Genomic DNA, 8,089 nt, shown 5'->3' on the forward strand with positions numbered 1-8,089 from the left:
GTGTGTGATTGTGTTCAGTCTGGTCCAGTCCAGTGAGAGCATCCTTCTTTACTAAGTTATTAACAAGTGAATGGATTGCCTGACAAAATTTGGAGTTTTTGTTTTTGTTTTCTTGGCAGACCATTAAAAAATTCTTTAGAGAAAATAAAAATCACACTATCTTATCTTCATAGAGTCCACTATGCTTCAGGTAATTCATCTGTAACCTTTAGCACACAATCCAGTATATTTGCTTCTGGATTTATTGGAGCATTCTAGCTGCCACAAATAAGGGAAAATATGCAGCCAGTGTTCTCTGGGTCTGGATTACTTCCCTTAATGTAATGTTTTCCCAGTCTTTCCATGTTGTGACAAACTGTAGTCTATCGTGCTCTGTGATGGATGAGTGGGATATCTATGTTTGTGTGTGCGTGTGTGTGCAGATATAAACTTATACATATATACTACATTTGAGTGTTATCTGGGTATTGGAAAGTGAGAGACATGAGCCTTATCAACAGTCTTGAGTCTTGTTACCCTTGTGCATGGCCTGAGGTGGCAACAGTTGATAGGCTATGAGGCATAGAAAGAGGATGTTTCTCTCACCATCAACTTCAAGGTAGATATTGAGCTCAGCTTTCTCTAACCACGGGTCTTCTATTGTAGTAATCCAGCTAAAGATTCAAAGAAACTATTTTATTTTATTTTATTTTTATAGTCCTGCGTCTCTAATTCTCACCAGGGCACTGTCCCTGACCTACATTTTGCTTAAGGCTAGCACTCTACCACTTGAGCCAAAGTGCCACTTCTGGCTTTTTCTGGGATTAACTAGACATAAGAATCTGCCTGTGTTGGCCTTGAACTGCAATCCAAAGATTTCAACTCCCGAGTACCTAGGTTCACAGGCATGAGACACCCGTGCACAGCTAGAAACTAAATAATGGAAGTATCCATTATATACCTCCACCTATCTTTGGAAAGATTTTCTAGCATGTTCTGACCAGACCAGTGTTAACTACTGATCACTAAGAAAATAATTCTTGACACACTCATAACTACAAAAGAAATCATTGAGCTAATCTCCATAATATGACACAACATTGTATAACTCTTACATATAATACTCCCAATTTATCTCATTCTTGGATCTTCAAACCAACTTCTAATAAATATGAACATTTGTATGTGTAAAAGTGAGTACATGATTTTGACCTGTGACTTAAGAAAATAGAACCTTGGGTTGGGAATATGGCTTAGTGATAGTGTGCTTGCTTAGTATGCATGAAGCCTTGAATTTGATTCCTCAGTACCACAAAAAAAGCCAGAAATGGTGCTGTGCCTCAAGTGGTAGAGCACTAGCCTTGAGCAAAAGAAGCTCAGGAGCAGTGCCCATGATCTAAGGTCAAGCCCTTGGACTGGCAAAAACAAACAGGACTAAAATAAAATGGGAACTCTTAATCTTGTATGCACTTCTGAACTTTATAACTTGTAAAATATAATTTTAGCAAATTAGATTTGTTTAAAAATTGAAAACCTATATTACATGCTATCTAATATATGTGTTTTAAAATATAATTGATACCAATGAACCCATATTCCTTGAATAACATACTAATCAAACTTATATGCACCTTTGAAGAAGCAAATTTAAAACTTGGAAATCATTTGAAGAACTGAGACTTGGAGGATTTTCTGCATTCTCAATGTACCTTATCATGAACAGGAACACTTAATGTAGAAAGCAAAAAAAAATAGTGGTTCTCTGAAAGGAAGATTAGTAATATTTACCATTGAAGAAATAATTCAGGTAAACACAAATAGCACCCCAATTGAGTGCTCTTAGGGGCTAAAAAAGGTACCTCATTCCCTGGATTGTGAACAAGCATTCTGAAATGTATAGCGACAGATAAATACTATTATTAATGATTACCATTTGGTTTATTTATCTACAGGAAATCTCATTCCGTCTAGTTCATTATATTGAACAAACATTCAAATTACTAAACTATACACAATGTTTCAAAGTTTACATTTTATGAAAACGAAGTGAAGCAATATTGGTGCCCAATGAATGTGAGATGATGAGTTTTAAAGGGTTTCATATATCTTAAGACATTTGACTTACATTAATGGTCTGGGAGTATTTAAGATACATGGATATGTAGATTACATACATACACACACATACACACATACACACATATGCATGTATATTTCAACAAGTACAATAAAAATCTTTAAAAACAAATCACGTCACTGGTAGCTGCAGAACAAACAATTACACATAAAGAATTCTTTTTTAAAAGACTGAAAATGGCTCATCAGAATACTTGATGAAATTCATATTAGAGGCCCATTTCTTCCAATTCTATTACTGATGTGTCACTTCAATATGTGAATACCTTTATTGAAAGCATTTGTCCCTTCTTTTTGAATTTAATTCTAGGAGTCTCTGCGTTCCTTGTTCATGGTGAATAGCATATTTTTTATGTTAAAAGTCAGGACAATGGTTGGGGGGGGGGTCTTTGTAGTTATCTGATATGGTAAGGATAGAGCCATCAACTACATCATCTCAAAACTGTTGAAAGTCACAGTGGCTGTGATCCTGGGAAGCACAGGTCTATCTAAGTTTACAGGAAAGCCTGGAGAAATCTTCATTTGAACACATTCTCTAAGCTCGATAAAGGGCTTGAAGGGAGCTATCACTTCTGGAACATTCAATAATTCACTACCTAAGGGAAATTCGTGACTGATGGCAATTGTGACTTCAAATATCTTCTTATTTTCTTTGAATACCAGTTCTCTTCCTGGATGAGGAGCTTGTCCACTTCCAGCAGATCTATGCTCCTACTGTGTAATAGTGCTCTGAGGGACTGTTTTGTAATGGGGTCAAAATTCTGTTCCATTGAGCACTGTCTCAGCCTCATAGGCTGAGGAGAGTGGGAGGAGGTGGAGATGGCAGGGAGATGACTCCTTCTTCTAATACAGGCAAGGCTGCTCTGAAAAGAAGTCAGAGGATCCCTCTACAGATTAAATGTCCACCAAATAGCCAAGCAGGAAGTACCTCAGCAGGGCTGAGTGAAGGAGTGATTCTAGCGGGAGCCATGACCCTGGGTCTTGGTCTGGCGCAGCCTTCAGCTCTGTCTTCTGCAGCTACTCCAGCTATTTCTCATGAAGCTCCAGTGTAGCCCAGCAGCTGCATGTCTGCTTCCAGCAGTGCCCCAGCTCCCCAGGCCTTCTTTGCTATGGCACCAGAGCAGACCATGCACCGCTACAAATACAACATGCAGGAGATCATGCTCTTGAAGCCCAGTATTCCCCAGACAAGGCCCCTATTCTCTGGGCTACAGCCCCAGTTTCAGCTCCATCTCCACCTGATAAGAAGGGACCTGATGCTCCCCCTATAACTCAGCTCAGATGTGTCACTTCACTAGCCCAGGAAGGGCTGTAAGAAAAGATCCCTTATTGGGGAAGACAGCAGATGAGACAGTTCATCTGCAGCCCAGTTCTGGCTCCCAAATTTTTGTGGATTTGAGGGTCTGTTGAAAAAGGTGGCCTGTAATTTTCTGGATAGAAAGTTCATTCCTTCTCCATTCATAAAGTGTTTGGTGATTCCCAACTTGCCACTGATTACTGGGGATAGACTGGCAACCTAGGGGTACCCTTGCTGGTGGTTCAAGGCAGAGGCTTTCGGGGAAAAGAGACAAAGCTGCTCTTCCTGTTATGCCTGGCCCTTGTCCCTGCCTGACCCCCTTCTCCCCTGAGAGAATCCCAAACCGTGTTTGTTGCTATGAATGGGTCTGTTAACCAGGTCCTTTATTCTTGTGTTTACTCTGAAATTGGAGAGAAGTTGAGCCAAAGCTGCCCCTATCAAAGCTTGCCCCGACCCCATTTTGCCTGCCATTCATGGTATTGCAGGTTTGCCTTGGCAATATGTATATTGCCCTCTCTCTCTCTCTCTCTCTTGCTCGCTCACTCTGCCTCTCTCCATTTATCTTTTGCCTTTATTGTATTTACACTGCTATGTATATACTATATCTATGTAGTATAGATATAGTATATACTAGTATATAGTATATATGTAGTATATGCTATATATATACTATATATATGCTATATATATAGTTGTGTTTATGCTTTGCTGGGAACAATAAAGATATTCTATTGAATAAACCTAGGATTAGAATGCAAAGAATACATGTCTTCTGTTACATTTTTCCTTTATTCATGCTTTCCCTGATTTTTTTGAAGAATATCCTCCTCACTGAAATATTCTTTTGTTCCTTGATTATAAAATGAGTCCATTCTCCAGATAGAAGTCAACCGATAATTTTCCTATTCTTTCTGTTTTTATCTTCTTGAAAAAGCCCTCCAATTTGGGCACATGTGAAAGAAATGGAGTTGATTGATAAAGTTGCAGAATATCACTGTTCATTAAAATGTTAACCTCTTATAAATACGTTTAGAGACAATAACAAGAAAGTAAACAGAAATAATTGTGTCCCTATCTTGGGGTTTATTTTGCTTAACATCATCTTATCTGGTTGTATGAACATAGCTTTTGACCTTTTTCGCTTGTCCCAGATATATACTAGTCATTGCAAATAAGGGAAACAGTGGATCCTATGTTTCTTTGGGGCTGGTTTACTTCCCTTAGTATAAATTTTTCCAAGCCTTTCTGTAGCATGTGATTTTTTTCTTTGTCTGTTCCTCCTTCATGGTATAACCCATGTATTCACTGTTTTTCTTGTCGATGCTCTGCATCTTGTATATATACTTCTATAATTTGGGGAGGGGAAAGGGAAAATGCTTAAATAGGCATACAGGTTGACCCATTGTAACAATGAGATGTACAAGACACTATGTTGAAAAATGAACTTTATCATTTATGGGGGGTGTGGGGAATTGTAGTTGTGGAGGTGGTAGGGGAGGGATGGTAGGGGAAAAACAAAGGAGGAGGCAACAATGCTTGATAGGAAATATACTTATTACCTTTCTCATGTAACTGTAACCCCTCTGTACAGAATTTTTACAATAAAAAGCATATTTTAAAAGTCAACCTTTTCTGTTTCAATTGTCTATCAGTAAAAATGATTCAGAGGCTGCTGCTTCCCCATTGAAAATGAAGCTCAAATGCTTTCATTGGCACTTCATGTTAGTCAAGTCTGTGAGAGTTATTTCAAACCTGACATTGAGATCTTGTGTATTTTATATTCATCAGAATGCAGAATTAGGAAAAAGAAGCATTCAACTTTGAAAATAACAGAGAAGTTCTAGATAAAAGTCACTGAGTAATTGCAAGATTTTCAATAACAGAGGTAGTACCACATCTGGTTTTTACTAGAGATAAGTGTCATGGATTCTTTTGCCCTGGCTGGGTGCAAAAATTAATCCTCACGGGGCTGGGATGTAGCTCAGTGGCAAAGCTCTAGCCTAGCAAGTGCAACGTCCTGAGTTTGATCCCCAGAACCAAAAAAGAAAAGACAAAAAAATACACTTAAAAAAAAACGAAATAAAAAATTAATCCTCACATCACATATTCTTAACTAATCTTTACTACTCAGAGTGAGAATCGAGTTTGGAGTTTGTTTTCAAGACTAGTGCTCTACCGGTTGAGCCACAGTTCCATTTCTGGCTTTTTATTAGAGATGTCTCATGGATTTTTTGCACAGGATGGCTGCAAACCTTAATCCTCAAATCTTAGCCTCCTATGTAGTCCTTACTACTCAGGGTCAGATAGAGTTTGTGTCTGACCATTTGGTTCAAGATTAGTGCTCTACCACTTGAGCCACACTTCCACTCCTGCCTTTTTTCCCTGGTTAATTAGCGAGAACAATCTCATGAACTTTAATACCTGGGTGGGATTTTATCTTGATTCTAAAATCTTAGCCTCCTGAGTAGCTGGTGTGAGCCACCACTGCCTGGGTCTACACTTGGTCCCTAGCTTCAGGCCCCTGCTCTTCACTCCCTTGATATTATTGGTGGTGTCCTCGTTTCAGATTTCAATTGAGCTTAGTGTCCTGCGTCATTCAGTCTCTGGTCCCAGGAATCTATAGCAAGGCTGTTATGACATCTAGACTAACCATAAGGCAATAAGCCTGGGATAAACAGCGTGGTGTCCAAGCCTGCGGCTTCTTACATCTGTCACTTGGCGAATGATCCCAGGACTCATTTAATGACACTGCCTTCTTAGAGGCCTCCTAGCTTCCTTATGATCTGACTGCAGGCATGTCATGACCTGGGGTGCAGGGCACTAAGGTTTCTCCTCCATTCCACTGCCATAAATGGGACTTTCAGAAGTCACTTCTCCCTTTTGAATATTCATTTCACAGAAATTGTGCTTAAAACCCTGCATTCTGATCCTTCCTTCTTCTGGATCTTTGCCTATCTAGCAAGTTTGAGCTGTCTTCTGGTCTCAGAAAAGCCAGATGTTCATGCTAACAATTGTACTGATTCAACACCCAGTGACATGGGGGCCCTCTCTACTCCTCCACTTATGCCAGGCTCAAAGGTCTTTCGTACCCAGCATGCATCTTGATTCCTAGGAACCCAGGGCTATGATTTCCCTGAAGAGCCATGGGCTTAAAAACTTTGATGGAGTTAGGCACCAGTGGATCACACGTATAATCTTAGCTACTAAGGAGGCTTTGTTGTAAGTATCAAGGTTTAATTCAGGTTGAACAGGAGTTAATAACACTTCTCTTACAATACCACTGCATTCCAAGACGTGATCCCCCCAAAGATTCAAACCAACTAGAGATGTTCTCATTGTGTGTGGGGACTAGCCTTTCTATGAGCGTATTCCTGAGGGCTCCTCTTACTCCAGGAGCCTTGGAAGGGGCAAAAGCTTCCTCCAGCAGAGGGCTTATTTCCCCTCTAGGACGAGCATAGGCCACATCCTCTAGCAAGCAGGACCTCCTTGTCCAAGTTGGGAGAGCTGCTGTCCCCAAGATATCTGCTGGAGAGATGCTAGGCAGCTTCATGTGCCTGTGGGTGAGTGGGACCATGGATTCTGCTAATCCATCCAGCAAGGCTTCATCCAGAAGTCTATCTATAGTGCCCAGCCAGCAGAGCCTGGTATCTCCTTGGGTTCCAGCATCCCTACTCTGCAATGTTATGGAACCCACAGAGCCCACTGTGATGTCTTTGCACTCCAGTTTCAACATTCCATTGCCAGCCACCAGCCTGTCCTTTAACTGTGGTCCTTGGCAGTTTTACCCTCAACAGCATGGGACATTTCCAGATAGCAAGCAAGTCTAGATCTTCATTTGGAACCCTGAAGACTAATAATATAGGCTCATCGCCTGCCCCCTGACAACCTGTACAGCCTGGACCTCCCAGCTCCATTTTCCAGCATATGCTTAGGGGCCTTCAGAGCTCGGCTTCTGCTCCCTGCAACTACACATGTCTCCTGGAAAGAGCCCTTGAACCTGCTGTGCCCCAGAGGTCAGGCCACAGTGAGGTCTCTCTGCCCCCAGCCTGGCTCCTAGCACAACCACAATCAGGGCAGCACTCCCAGGCTCCACTGCAGACCTCTGACTTGGGTCAAAAAAATTCCTGTGCTTGTGCAGTCCACAGTCAGCAGTCGGTAGTCCTGGAACAGGGGCATCTACTAATGCCACTCCAGAAGAGCTTTTGCACCAAGCAGTTTGATTTTGGAGCAGCTCCTCTTCCAATTGCAGGCTTGGTGTCCATTGAAGCAGAACATGACACTGCAAAAGATCACAGCACACAATAGAAGAACCTGACAAGCAATAGTCTTGTGCTCAGAAACCTGACAGAGACAGTAAATCAGAGAGAGAGTAAGGCTAGATTGTACCTGCTTCAATATCCTTGCCAAGAAATGTTTATTTTCACCAAGATATAAAGAGGAAACTTCTAACTCTATCTCTGACAAAGTAGCTTGTACGAATCTAGACTTCCATAAACAATCACAAAAGTAGAAGCTATGTGAAAAATAAATATATGTATGTAAATATATATATATATATATAATACAAATGTGTAGGGATATATATTTATATTAGCATATTCACATATACAATGTGAATATGTATATAATGTATGTATGTATAATGTATAATGTATATTTATGTGTATATATATATAT

The 8,089-nt window shown here is 40.4% G+C and overlaps 1 pseudogene; it reads right to left on the reverse strand.

Moving 5' to 3' along the window:
* Nucleotides 1–2,541: 2,541 nt before the first annotated feature.
* LOC122121194 lies at nt 2,542–7,145 on the reverse strand (annotated as a pseudogene).
* Between the last annotated feature and the right edge of the window lie 944 nt (nt 7,146–8,089).

The sequence above is a fragment of the Dipodomys spectabilis genome, unplaced genomic scaffold (assembly GCF_019054845.1).
Source record: "Dipodomys spectabilis isolate Male_0828 unplaced genomic scaffold, ASM1905484v1 ptg000186l, whole genome shotgun sequence".
In the NCBI taxonomy this organism is placed as follows: Eukaryota; Metazoa; Chordata; class Mammalia; order Rodentia; family Heteromyidae; genus Dipodomys; species Dipodomys spectabilis.